Source organism: Canis aureus, chromosome 5 (assembly GCF_053574225.1).
Source record: "Canis aureus isolate CA01 chromosome 5, VMU_Caureus_v.1.0, whole genome shotgun sequence".
Lineage (NCBI taxonomy): Eukaryota > Metazoa > Chordata > Mammalia > Carnivora > Canidae > Canis > Canis aureus.
This window is the reverse complement of record NC_135615.1, coordinates 71,427,640-71,440,403: the sequence shown is the minus strand read 5'-3', so window position 1 is coordinate 71,440,403 and position 12,764 is coordinate 71,427,640. Positions and strand designations below refer to the sequence as shown.

At 56.2% G+C, this 12,764-nt stretch overlaps 1 long non-coding RNA gene across 1 annotated transcript; it reads right to left on the bottom strand.

Moving 5' to 3' along the window:
• Positions 1-6,864: 6,864 nt before the first annotated feature.
• LOC144313509 (uncharacterized) lies at positions 6,865-11,436 on the bottom strand. Its single transcript, XR_013379153.1, has 2 exons — positions 10,671-11,436; positions 6,865-8,615 (listed from the first exon to the last, which is right to left on the bottom strand). It is a non-coding gene; the product is annotated as an uncharacterized LOC144313509 (long non-coding RNA).
• Between the last annotated feature and the right edge of the window lie 1,328 nt (positions 11,437-12,764).

Here is a 12,764-nt window from a genome sequence, read left to right as displayed (position 1 = left end):
AACTCAGCCCCACTTGAGGCTCTGTGAGGTACTAGAAGGGAGATGAATGAAAACATCAGTTTCTGCTCCCAAGCTTCTGATGAATGCAAGTGTTTTCATTCACCCGGGAAAATATTTCAATGGGGATGGATGGAAATAGAGCCTCGATTGGGAAGAGTCGATTTCCGCTTCTCCTGATGAGGCTGCTGAGGAAGGGGCTGGCGGGAGGGTGGGGAGCGGAGAGGCTTGTATGCACGCACACATACATACACACACACACAGCAGCACTCTCATGTCCCAGCTGCCTGGGGCTTCCTGAGACATCCTTTCCACTAAAGGTGCAAATAACACCACCCCAAGCAGGAACCCCTGAGCCCGAGGCAGGGATATGTCTACCTCCGTCCCCATAGCTCCCCTCTGGTGGGGGGTCAGGGCTCACAGCACCACTTGTTTTGAGGTTCAGATCTGGTCCTTAATCCTCCAAACCCTCTTCTTCCCATCTGGCCATCAGCAACCACAGGCCTTCCTTTGCCCCTGGTGCCCAAGCCTGGGATCCCTGCCAACCTCCTCCTTTTCCTGCAGGACACAAACAGGAGGCTGTTACCTGCCACTGACATTCCAGGTTAGGGCACGGTGCCACGAATCCCAGCACAGGAAAGAGACAGACACCCCTGCCCTGGCATTCTGGAAACCTCCGCGGCCAGCCTGGCCCTGCTTTGGCTGCTGACTTGCTGCTCTGGTGCTAAGCCCCTCACCCCACATTCCTTAGGACACCTCTCCCGACCCCCACTAAATGCCATATTCTCATCAAACCCCTCCCTTTCTGGCTGTCAGGGCCTCACCCCACTGAAATGCAGTGTCAGGAGCCTGGCCCTGAAGTCCTGGGCCAAAATCTTCCTGCACCAATTGGTACTTAGGGGGATGAGTTCCTTAGCTCTCCAGTGCCTCAGTTTCCCCACTTATAAAAAGTGCAAAAAAGTGCAAAATTTACTCCACAGTTTCTGAGAGGATTAAGTGATCTAAAACCTCTAATGAGCTTAGAATAGTGCCTGACACATTCTAAATGCTCAATTAATATTGATACATGGTTTACCCCACCAACAATTTGCTCTAAGTGGATCAGGGCTGGTGCCCTTTCTCTGGTGCTGGATGCTGCAGGAGAAGGGGGTGCCAAAGATAAAGGTCAGCCCCTGCTGTCTGGGAAGCCCCAGAGGTGCAGGGAGGAAGGGGCTGAGCTTTGGCACGCACCAAGGACTTGCCCAGCGGTGTCTTCTGAGGCTGTGAGCTCCAGGGCAGGGTCGGGATGGGCTGCAGTGGGGGGTGGAGGGGGTATGGGCGGGTAGGCGGCAGGTCCTGTGGGTGGGGATGCACCCTCGAAGGTTCAGTCCATCCAGGGATGCACAGCTTTGGAGATTGTCAGTGATGGAGTGGATAAAAGCTGCTCGCTCACTCCCTCGCTCTTTCTTTTGTGTGTCCAACACGTATTTAATGGAGCATCTCCTTTGTGCCAGGCTCTGCGCTAACACTGGTGGCCAACAAGCCAGAAACAGTTTCTAGCTCCAGGAAACTTAAATACAGGATGTAGGAGGGAGACCGACGCCAAGCAATTAGGTGCAGATTTACTGATTTAATGAGAAGACTCACATCCCCGTGGGGGCAGGAGACGGAGGATGGAGGCAGCTTCCCAGTGGAGAAACAGATCAGAATCCTCTGGATAAGCTGTGGAGGGGGAGATGGGGACAAAGGACACAAGGCCGAAGAGCCAACAGTGGGAAGGCCTGCAGGGGAGACAGAGCCTGGCTGGCGGCCGGGACTGCATGGGGGCCTAGTGGCTGGAGGGTGGTGACCCAGGGGTGAGGCCCAGGAGGCAGTCAGAAAGGGGCCATCGCCACCCAGGGCCCGACCTCCCTGACAATGACAGGATCGATCCGTAAATGCGCCACAAAACCCAGGCCTAGGAACCCACCCCACCCCCAGAGCTATCTGTGAAATCTGGCCACCAGATCCGGTCCCCGGGACCTGCAGTGCAGTCATGCATAAGGAACAGCCTTCCAGAACTCGTAATACTCGAATGATGAGGAGTAAAGGGATGAGCCCAAGGCTCTCTTTGTACTTTGCCTGCTGGGGCTGGAACGTCCCTCAGGGATTTCCCTGTGGCCTGCGGATCCCTAGAGTGGGGCCCGGCACCTACAGACAAATGTAACCGGAAGTGATTCATAAAAAAACACAGGACTTTCCAAAAAGAATAGTTTGCATGTTTATATGCCAGACAAGGCTAACCTTATTTTTCTCATTTCGTGGTGAAGCCGGGCTGCAGAGGCATCGGGTTCAAGTCTGTCCACTGGCTACAGTCAGGACTGGGGAGACCCTCATTCACTGTCCCCTCCAGAGCTCGAGGAGCCCCAGCGTGACCCCAGGGGCTGAATTCCAATCCTTCCTCCCAGGCCCCCGCCTCCCTCCCCAACTCCCCCTCCCTCATCTGTTCCAGGCTTGGGATTCGGGCCCAGCCAGCCCCAGCCTGGGACCCCGGGGGGAAGGGAGCTGGGTCAGCATCCCCCATGGGTCAGCACAGCGAGTCCTGCCCCCTGCTCTCCCTCCCACTCACTGAATGACCTCGGGCTGGTCACGCCCACACTCAGGGCCTCAGTTTCCCCAGCAGAGCCGCAAAGGGCTGGATTGAATGATCTCCTGGTGCCTCCCTCTCCGGTGGCCCAAGAACCTATGATTCTGGGCAGGAAGGTCTTGCTGGGCTATTCGTGGGAAATGGCACAAGTCCTATTCCGACGGTCACTCCTCGGGAGGTGAGAAGGGAGGACAGACCTCGTCCTGATTATGAACCATGAGCACCAAGACCAGGAACCAGGGGACCCAGCCGTGTGCCTGTCACGCCTGGCCTGGCTGCAGGGAGCTTTCGCTTCTGGTGTGAGTGGAGCGAGATGAAGCCCTGAGCAAAACAAACGTGCCCCCTCCCAGACATGGAGCTTTTAGGATGAACTGAGCCGGTGACAAGGAGTGAAGTCCCTCCAGGATGACAGAGCCTTGGGGGAGGCAGGCTACTGGGTGGGTGGGGGTCTGGTGAAGAAATCTGGTGGCGGGAGAGGGGACGGGGGAGGGCGCAGGGAGTGTCACCAGCAGCAGCAGCAGCAGCAGCAGAACAGCCACGAATGACCAACCTACTACGCACCAGGCTCTGCAGCAAAGCCACAGCCCAGGGCCCGGCACACAGTAGGTGCCGAGCGGCTGCACTGACTAATCCTGGGGCCTCCAGGGAGGTCTATTTTCACTCTTGCTGAAACAGCATCTCCTCCTGTTTCTGCAGTTCACAGCACAGCTTTCGGCAAACTTCTAACAGTGACATGAAAGGAAAAGGTGGACAGGGCTGCCCACATCCCCGAGACAGCAGTGTCATTCATGAAGCCCCCGCTGCTGTATGTGTGAGGCTGTCCCTTCATGTCATTGAGGCCATTTGGCATCTTTATGCCCTGAACACAGCTATAAAGCAGACATCTCTGAAAGGCCTGGAATAAATCCCGCCTGTGCGTCCCTGCCCTTCTCAGGCACCTCCCGAGCCCCGGTGGTGACAACTGCTCTGTTTCCAACAAGGTCCAGCTGTTTTAATGGAGGTTTTAAATAACCCCTTTGCTGCCAAGAAATTTATGTCCCGCAGAGACGTGTGTGGCTGTGAACAGACGTTGGAGAGAGGTTCAAGGTCCCAGCGGCTGTTGGACAATAACCACGAAGTGCCCTCCCTGTCCTTCCGTCCTCTGGGATGTCAGTTTCCAATGACTCAGCAGATGTCACCACCTAGCGCCAGGCCAGGTGCAGGGCTCTGGGCACACAGAGAGAGATCGGTCATGTTCCTGTGCTCGAGGAGGTCACAGTTAGATGGGGGAGGCAGGCCCCCCAGCAACACACATCATCCTGCTGACGGAGTAGAGGCCACCACTCCATGAGCACCTCTGTACACGATAGCACCTACTATGTGCTGGGCCCAAGGCCAGGCAATCCACAGGTTGTCCAAGCCTCCCAACAGCCCACCCTGCTACAGGGTCATTCATCGTCCCCATTTTGTGGATGAGGACAGTGAGACTCAGAGAAGTTGAGGGGCTCACTGGGGTCACACAGCCAGGGAAGGAGCTCGGGTCAGTGTGTCCTCTGGGGACAGCCAGCTTCAGAGTAGCTCTGCCCACCCACGGCCCCCTCAGAAGGAGGCCAGGTCTGCTGGGTGGACCAGAGGCAGGGGTGGTCACCAGACCCAGAAGGCCAGAGTCTGGAAGAGGTGCTAGAAAGCAGGTGTGCTGTCTTCTAATTGTGGGGGTTCCTCAAGGTCCCCCCACATTAGCTCAGTTGAGTTGGGTTGTCCCAGGCCAGCGGCCAAGCAAGAGGCAGGTCTTAGGTTCACCTTATGTGTAAAGATGGCTTGCACCTGCTCAGAATCCTACCCCTGCCCCCAGGATCTCCTCATCGTCCTTTGGAAACCAGGCTCCTCGCCCACCAGGTACATGGTGTCTTTGGCCAACACAGAGCTCACCTAGGTGCTAAGGGCAAATAAGTGATTCGGACACGGCCAATCCGTGACTTCCATTGCCCTCGACTTAGCGATTGGCTGAGATGGGCATGTGGACCAGGTTAATCCAATCAGATCTTGGCCCTGGACTTTTGCTTAAAGTAACACAAAAGAGGTCTTTCCTGTAAGGGTGCCACGTTGATCAGAGGTAGGACTGAGGTTGCTGGTGGCTGTTTGGAGAGGAGCCTGTCTAGAAATGAAGCCAGCACAGCCAAACACATCTCTGCAAGATGGAGTGAAAGAGAAAAAGAGGGATGGTGGGGCAGAGAGAAGGTGAGCCCCCAGAAGGTAGACGCCCTCGCCTGTTTGACTCCTACTATATATACATGCAGAGCCAGCACGATTCCTGTGTAGACAGGACACAACTGCTTCAGCCCCTGGATTAAGGCAGGCCTGAGGCCCGCAGCCGCCCGGACATTCCTATTTCATGAGCTAATGCATTTCACGTCCTGTCTCAACCAGTTCGTGTTGTGTTTCTATTAACCACAAGCCAGTGAGTCCCAACCCTACTCTGTGGCCGCCACCAGGAAACACAGTGTCTGGTGCATAATAGATGCTGAGTAAATATTTGTGCAATGTAGGAAGAAAGGGATGGATCTGACCATTTCTGCCTCCCTGCCTCCCTCCCCACTACCTCTCCCTTGCCCCTAGCTGCAGACCATCTAACTGGGGCCATCATTCCAGAGACTAAAACAAATGCTTGAAAAATAATCAGGTGCTTTCCCCACTGCAGCAGCAGTGTCTGCTCCTCAGGCCCTTGGAGGAGGGAATGGGGCCTTACAGATGTGATGTGACCTTCTCAGATTGTTGCAGACAGTTGGGAAGAGCAGGGTCCAGAGTCAGGGCTCTCTGACTCCCAGGCCAGCACTCCACACGTGGCATCCTGGGCTCTCGGGAAGAGGGTGACAAGGAACTGCCTGCCGTCTCCCAGAGGCGAAGAATTCTTCATTCTTCCAGGGAGTCCCTGCCTGAACCTGAGTCACTCAGGTGGGCTCCAGGGTGCCCGGAAGGGCAGGAGGCTCTGCAGAGCACACACACTGAGGGCGGGTCCCAGCAGGGGAGCTGGGTGCACAGTGGCCGGAATGTCATCTCCCACATTCCCACTGGACACTGAGATTTAATAGAACGATAACTTAATTTCTATCACCGTAGAACGCATGCATGCATGGATGCTTGAATGAATGAATTCAAATACATCATTTTAAATGGAGCTCCAGAAAAGTCAAGTGATTTGCCCAAGGTCACCCAGCTCAGGATGGCAGGCCAGGCCCAAACCCCAGACTCCTCCCCCCACCCACCCTGCCCCACAGAGCATGGGACGGGAGTAAGCGGAGGAAGAGGCCAGCGTGGGCTGGAGGCATCAGGGAGGGCTTCCTGGAAGAGGACAGACTCGAGGAGGAAAGCAAGCAGGGAGGACGGAGCAGCCCCTAGGCCTCTGCATCTGGAACTCTCCGTGAGGAGGCTCAGGGTGTCTCTGGAGCAGGGGCCCTGAGACCCTCTCCAGAGCAGCTGGAGCTGTGTCCTGCAGGGGTGGGAGGCATCTCCCAGGCAGGGGGAGGCGGGCAGGGTGGAGCGGGGGCTCCCGGGGACTCCTGGTCTCGGGGTCCTGTCCCAGGCGCCTCTGAATGGGGCGAGGATGGCCGTGTCCGTGCCCGTCTGATGCGAGGGGACAGCAGTCTCCCCGGGGTCCCGATGGGGCCATGAGCCCACGTGCACCAGCCCATCAGCCCCGCGCAGGCGCCTCCCCACCCAGTGTGTGCTCACTGGAGACCCCCCTGCCTGGGCCCCGTGGTTCCCCTGCAGATGCCCTAAGGGGGCACCCCCTGTGGTGAGCCCCCCCTTATGTTTATGTCCAGAGTCGGGGTGTCAGCCCGCATCCCTCCCTGCTCTGGGGACAACCCTTCCCTGGGAGGAGCCTGCAGGGGTGGAGCAGCGCCCCTCACCCTCCCGGGCAGGAAAGCTCGCATCAGCTCAGCTGCCAGGAGATATTCTTGGGACTATTTTGGGAGCTAGAAGTCTGCATTGGTGGGAGGCGGATCCATTCTCTGCACAGGTGAGCTTTCCAGACATCAGCTCAGAAGCTGAGTCAGTGATTCTTCTAAATCTCAAATCCCCTTTTCTTCTTGTCAACCCGCTCTCCCTTCGTGAGGCATTTAATGATACCGATTAAATGCAGATCCTGAGATGGCACCAGGCATTCGGGGCTGACAGAGTGGCTCCTTGAATGTTGTGCCCTAGACACCTGACTTGCCTGCCCCCACTGCCAGCCCTGTGACTGAGACATGTTCCCACCCGGGAGACCGTCTGAGATCCTCAAGGCCACAGCAAGCATTAATTTATTTAACACATTTGTTGAGCACCCACCAAGTGCCAGCCGTTGTGTTAAAAGAAGCAAAGTAAGCCAAACTGTCATGGTCCTTGCGCCGAGGAGCTCACGGTCTAAAGGGGGAGACAGAGACTTACCTAGAATAACACAAAGAGATGTAAAGTTACAACTGCTCTAAAGGAGGGGCTCAGGGTGCTATGAAGCATCTACTGGGAGATTTCAAGTTTATCCTGGAGGAGGCGACCATCCAGCTGTGATCTGGAGAATGAAGAGTCATCAGTTGAGCTTGGGGCTGAGGAAGACTGTTCAGACCAGGCAACAGCACATGCAAAGGCCCAGTGGCTGGAGGGCTCTTGGTGATCACAAAGAACTCCAAGGCTGTGTGGTTAGAGGCAAGAGATGAATGGGAGCCTGGAAGGGGAACAGGGACAAGACTGTGGGAGGGTCTCAAATGTCACTTTCAGGATTTGGGTCTTGATCCCAACAGCAGGGACTAGTGGAAGGCAGTTGCAAGCAGAGGGCGAAGGGCAGGAAGTAGGGTGACGCGTGATCTGTGTTTGCGATTCAACCCTCTGGCCAAAACAAGGTGGGCTGCGATGGGGGAGGTGTCGGAACAGTATGACCCGGAGGTGGGAATTTTCACCTTGGCTTGGAGGGTAAGTGATGGTTTCCCAAGGAGGGGAGGGGGGCAGGTGGGAACAATGAACATCCCCATGTGCATGGTGTTCTTTCAGCCATTTGTCGCACATTTTTGCACACTTATCAAGCACCATCTGCATACCTGCCCCTGTGTTCGGTGAGGGGGTAGGAAGATGAAAAGAACAAAGTCAGTGTCCTCAAGGATCTTGCAAGGGAAGGGACACATATTTTCCCGATATCTGGGGAAGGGCCAGGGCCGGTCTCATCAGGTGAGAAAGAAGGCCCACCAGGGCCATTTGGATATTGGCAAGAGAAACCCTATTACCCCCAAGGCCCTATTCCCTCCTTAATGAAGGAGTTTGGTGAAGCACAAGGGTAGAGCCATGTCTCCACAGGACCCAGGGTCATCGGGCCTGGGTGGCCCTAGCCCTCCTTGGGCAGTCCCTGCATGGTTCTCTCCACGGTGGGCCCCGCACCCATCCACCTTGCACCCTCCGACAGCACTTCCTGGGGGCACAGCTCCTAGCAGGTCTGCGGGGTTGACAGCCCCTTGCCCGCTCTGCAAACGCAGAAACGCACATTCAGAGAGGTGAAGACACTTCCCCAAGATAGCAACGGCCACAAGTAGCAGCACCACGGTGTCCGTGCTGCTGGTGATGCCCAAGCTTTGAGGATATTGTCCATCCAGACCTTGACTTGGGTGATAAGAAAGAGCTCCCCCTTAGGACCAAGGAGGGCTGAAACGATAATGCTAGCTAATGCCCATTTAGGGCTTCCTGGGTGCCAGGCCCAGGCCCCAAGCATTTTATATCTACCATAAATGTCCTCTTCACCATAACCATATGGAGTATATTCTAGTCGTGCACGGGCACAGTGATGGTGTGTCACAAGCACAAAAGCTAGGAGTTTAAGCCAATGGATATTCATTTCCTTGATGAGTCCTCTGGTTGGCGGACGGTTCCGCTGGCCCCGCCAACCTCTTTCAGGCTTCTGCAGTCAGCTGGCAGCTCCTCTGTGGGTTGGCTTTGCTGATGTTGGCTGGCTCTGGTGCCCGCGTTGAGGCCTGATGTGGTCTTTGATTCTCCAGCAGGCTGGCCGGGGCTCCTGCAAATAGAGGTTTCAAATTTCCAAGAATGTGAACGGACACACACGAAGCCACTGGAGGCGCAGGCTTAGACTCGGCACGACATCACATGCAACATGTGCGAGGGCCAAAGCAAGTCACGGGGCGGCACGGGTTGAGGGGGGAGGGGAGAAGTTCCATTTCTCATATTACAGAGGGTGTGCAAGGGTGGACAGGTGGGACACCTTTGCCATCAGTCCATCAGAGGGCTACCTGGCTAGGTTACCTGGGCAGAGGGCTACCAGACTCTTGGCAGGTCCCTGAGGGCACCAGATCGAGCTCTGTTGCCAAAAGGAGGGCCCTCGTGACATGCCGTCCCCTGGCATTGCTTTGTCCTACTCTTGCCCATTTATCCTAACACTCAGCTCAAGTGTCTCCCCCTCCAGGAAGCCCTTCCTGATACAGGTTGGTCACCTCCCTCTCCTTTGTTAATTTACGGCACGCTGGGAGTGTCTCTGGGTTATCATTGCTGATTTATGTGCCACTTCTCACCCCTATGATCCTGTGAGAGCATAAGGCTCTGAAGGGCAGGCAGGGACCCCTAAATACCTCCCCCCCCCCACGGTTGTCTTCCCTGTCAGGCTGGAGGCTCCAGGGCAGGACTGGGCATTGCCCATCGCAACCCCTATTGCTTCCTTGGGGCCCAGAACACTGCAGGGCACGAAGCAAGCTCAGAACCACCCTCTGGCAGAAAGAAGGGAGGCAGGAGCAGGAAGGGAAGGGCACGGCATGGGGAAGACAGGACGCAGAGGAGAGGCAGATATAGAGAAAACTCAGTCTCTCTGTTTCCTATAGAGAAAACAGCAGGTGCACAGCCCCGCCGCCCCCCCCCCCCCCCCCCCCGGCTGGCCACCTTTATGCAAATGACTTCCCTCCATCCTCACCACAACCCTGGGGGGCTCAGAAAGACTGAGACCCTGAAAGACTCAGACCCTGAAAGTGGTCCTGCCACGACCTATGACATTTGGCTAAATCAGGAACAAATTAGTCTGCGCCCCCCATTGATCTGAGAGCTTTTCAGAGTTTGCTCTTGAAAGAGCTTTCTGGGGTGAAACGTTTCTCGGGAGGCCTGTTTCCTGCGGAGCCACAAACACCAGGCTCCCACAGGTCAGAGAAAACCCCAGCCCCCTGGTCTGGAAGAGAGATCCTGCCCCGAGGCTTCATTTGGGCATCTGCTCCAGCCGGCTGTGTGACCCCGGACCTCTCACTCAGACTCACTGGCCCTGGCCCTGCCACCCTGGAAGTGCTGGATGGCAAGTCCCCTCCCTTTCTCACTGCTCCTGTGACACCGGCAGCCATGGCCCTAGGTCTGAGGTCAGGCCTGCCTCTTCCAGGAAGTCCCCTAGGTGGTCCTTCTCTGGACTTGAACAGCTCCAGGGGCTTGGCCTGCCGAGCTATGAGGTCAGACCAGCTAGTCTCAATCCAAGCCTCTCTCTGTTCCTGAGCTTTGCTGCTCACAGTGGTGACCAGCGGCAGTGGCATCATGGGCAGTTATGGAAGAGGGGGCCCCGCCCCAGGCTCGTAACAAATCTGACTCTGTATTTGAGCAAGCACCCAAGGTGGTGTGTGGGCACCTATAGGAGTGAGAAGGCCTGGCCCTGCAGGTGGTGAAGAGACAGGTGTGGGGCCCAGCAGGAGTGACACATGACCTTGCCAAGGCGCCTTTGACTCTGAGACATATTTCCGTGGGGGAAAAACAAAAACAGTGAAAGCACTTTCTGCCTGTGGGAGCCGACCCCTTTGCTGTAGCTCCTTGGGGCTACAGTGACCAACCCTGAAAAATGAGGGGGCAGTGACAGCCCCCCAGGGTTGTGGTGAGGATGGAGGGAAGTCATTTGCATAAAGGTGGCCAGCCGGGGGGCGGCGGGGGTGTGCACCTGCTGTTTTCTCTATAGGAAGCTTCTCCAGCTCTGCTGCTCCCTCCTTTGGTGCTTCCCAACCTCCGTCCCCAGGTCCTGCCACAGCCTCCCAAGCTGGCATCTGCTGTCTTATCACCCTCCTGCTTTCCTTTGTAATATTTTGTTGTTATCACTTACTCGTTTTGCTTGGCTGCCTCCCCAGTTGTACCCAGGAGCTCCCTGAGGGCAAGGACCTGGGGGTCTTGTTTGCAGCTGTGTCCCAGTGCTCAGCTCCCTGAGAGGCACCTGATGAGTGCCTGCTGGATGAAGGGCCAGAGGAGTGGGCCTGGGTTGTATCGGTCAGGACGGGCGAGGTGCTGTAACAAATAGGCCGGAGTCCCAGTGGCTTCACTCACGAAGAGCTGGTTTCTCTCTCCTGTGAAGTCCAAGTGGATGTGGCTGGTCCAGGGAGCTCCTCCAGGGAGGCACTTCCTCTGAGCAAGGATGCCGGGATCCAGGCTTCTTCATCTGTGATGACGTCATCAATACCTGGGGCTTCCAGGGTTCCCAGGGGAGGGCAATGAGTGAGGCGAAGGTCACCAGGTGATTAACCAGCTCAGCCCAGAGGGGACCCCGTCATCTCCACCCATGTTCCATCGGCCACAGAAGCCACTGGCCCTGCCTGGGTGCATGAAGGACTGAGCAGGGTCATCTCAGCCTGGGCAGCCGCCACCCAGCACTAGCCTTGCCCATGGAAGGGGGTGTGAACTGGTGAGCAGCAGCCGTCTCTGCCCCTCTGTGGTGGGGATGGCTGAGTCCTGTCACTTTGATCCCCTTCCTGAGACCCCTGGGCTCCGATCCCTCTCTCTGTCTCTGGTTGGCATGATGCCTGGGTCCAAAGGGCAGGAAGGGAGGGTCAGTGACCCAGGAAGGGCTGCCCACACTGCTCCTCACACTCGGCTGGGGAGGGAAGACGTTCTGGGCTGTTCTGAGCTGACTACGTTGAAACCTTCTGTGTCTGCTGAGCTGCTAATTCCGGTGCCATCTGCCTCTGTTCCCAGCACCAAAGCTCCAGGATAAATAAATTTTGTTCTGTGGTTTTTAAAGAAAGTTTTGGGGGAGTGGGGAGACAGAAGAGGGAGATCTCAGGATGACTTGTTCTCTGAGAAGGAGGCCCTGCCTTGCTCAGGGCTGGCTAAGCAACGAGGATGTCATGTATATCTGTGCTCCGCTAAGAGATGGAGTGGCTGGGGGCAGGGGCCTGGGGGGTAACATTCCTGTGAATTCCTACCTCCCCCTGCCAGACTGGGGGCTGCCTAGGGCTGAGTCACCTGTTCTCAGTGCCCAGGACAGGGCCTGGCATAGAACAGGTGTCTGTAAACACTCTCTGAATGAGTGACAGAATGAATGAATGGTGGTGGAGGCCAAGGATGGGGAGGGGTTGAATGGGATGTGATGAGAGGCCAGTGACTCTGGTGTTAGGAGTTTAATGAATTATCCTGGGGCAGGGACCCATGATCATGGCCTCATGATCCCTGGCTCCTGGGATGGCATGTGGGCAGGACCCGTGACTTGTTTCTAACTAATAGAATACAGCTAAGGTGATGGGATGTTACTTGTATGTTTGGGTTGCAAAAAAGATCGTAGCTTCCGTCCTGGTCAGCTCTTCCTATTGCCTTCTTGGCTTGCAGGCCTCGATGTACAAGCTGCTGTGTGGGAGACAGGACTGTGCCAAGGGACTGAAGGCCACCAGCAACCCACAGCTGGACCCAAGGCCCTTAGTCCACATGGGGTCCACAAGGCCCTCGAGGAACAGTCCTGCAACCACCTCAGGAGCTTGGGAGCAGGTCTTTTCCCCGGTCGAGCCTTCAGACAGCATCGCGGCCTCAGACGGCAACCTGATTGCAACCTAAAGCGAGCGCTGAAGCAGAGGGCTCTGCTGGGACATTCATTCCATCCCCAAACCCACAGAGAACAGGAAAATCTAAAACCTGAAACAATTACTTGAACACAAACCACACGTTTCTCCCCATCACCTGCATTCTGCTTCACCCTAAGCTCCGTGGGTTCACGATGAGGAGGAGATGTGCCAATACACTAATGCAAACCTCCGTGGGCCGTGGCACTCCTGCCGTTCACGTGGGGAGCGGCTCAGGCAAGTGCAGGTAAATATTACCGAGACCAGGTCAGGTGGGAGCAGTGCAGGAAGCGGATTCTGGTACAGTCTCCCTTTCCTCATCACCACTGTTAACGTGAAACAGACGTCAGGGTGCCTACAAAGGCAGCTCCGAG